This window comes from Acyrthosiphon pisum, unplaced genomic scaffold (assembly GCF_005508785.2).
Source record: "Acyrthosiphon pisum isolate AL4f unplaced genomic scaffold, pea_aphid_22Mar2018_4r6ur Scaffold_13629;HRSCAF=14272, whole genome shotgun sequence".
Lineage (NCBI taxonomy): Eukaryota > Metazoa > Arthropoda > Insecta > Hemiptera > Aphididae > Acyrthosiphon > Acyrthosiphon pisum.
This window is the reverse complement of record NW_021762248.1, coordinates 1-968: the sequence shown is the minus strand read 5'-3', so window position 1 is coordinate 968 and position 968 is coordinate 1. Positions and strand designations below refer to the sequence as shown.

At 28.1% G+C, this 968-nt stretch overlaps 1 long non-coding RNA gene across 1 annotated transcript; it reads left to right on the top strand.

Annotated features, from left to right (window-relative positions):
- The first annotated feature begins 416 nt into the window (after positions 1-416).
- On the top strand, positions 417-968 carry LOC107885768. The gene is made up of 2 exons (XR_001680511.2): positions 417-831; positions 905-968. It is a non-coding gene; the product is annotated as an uncharacterized LOC107885768 (long non-coding RNA).

Sequence of the window (968 nt, the reverse complement as noted above, 5' to 3'; positions counted from 1 at the left end):
TAATGCCTATTGAACAAAGTAGATTTTTAGTTTCAAAAATTTCCAATAAAAATTGAGTTGTTACTTGTAACTATATAGTATATACCTAGAGGTATCAGTCAAAAAAAAGTCTTTAAAATAGTCTTCAATAGTGAGTGCTCAAATAAACAAAATATTTTAGAATATTTTATAATATTATATTATATATATTATATATTATTATTATGTATAATCAATGACATTGGTTTATTTAAAATGTAAATAATAAATATTTATAATAACATCTAGTACACAGTTAGTACTCAATTGATATCAAGTTGGTTTTAGCCATAGACCTTATACTAATAGACGGAACATCCAGGCGGGATGCGGGTGGGTGGTGCGGTCTACGCTACAGTGATAAATATATATTATATACAGTAATATCACAGATTATATGAAAACAGATTGTGCACTTAGATGTAAACAAAAAATGGCCTGATTCTGGTCTCCGCCAGAATCAATGTGACCATTTCAACAGATTGAAATTACTTGAAATGTATCGTATACTTGTGGCTTACCTGATAGTGATATCCGAGTATCCGACAAACAAAATATATTGTTATCAACACTCTGATACTTTATATCTGATAGTCTGATGTTTGGTTTTCACTTTTCACGTGTTTTTGGCGTTTGACGTTTTACGATTTTTGGTGTTTGCTTAAATAAAATAGTTTTTTTTTTGTAATATTTTATATTTATACTGTCATATTTATTTTAAAAAATGACTACTTGTGCAGTCAAGTTTTGCGACAATAAAATGTCACTAACGAAAAATATAAGCTACTTCAGATTTCCAAGCGACCCATTGAGGTGAGTAATTAGGTTTGTTTTATGATTTTCATATGTATGCATTACAATTTGTTACGTTACTAATTTATTATAGGTGTAAACAATGGATGGAAAAATGTCAAACTGAACATTTACTGAAAAAAGATGCTACTATTTTA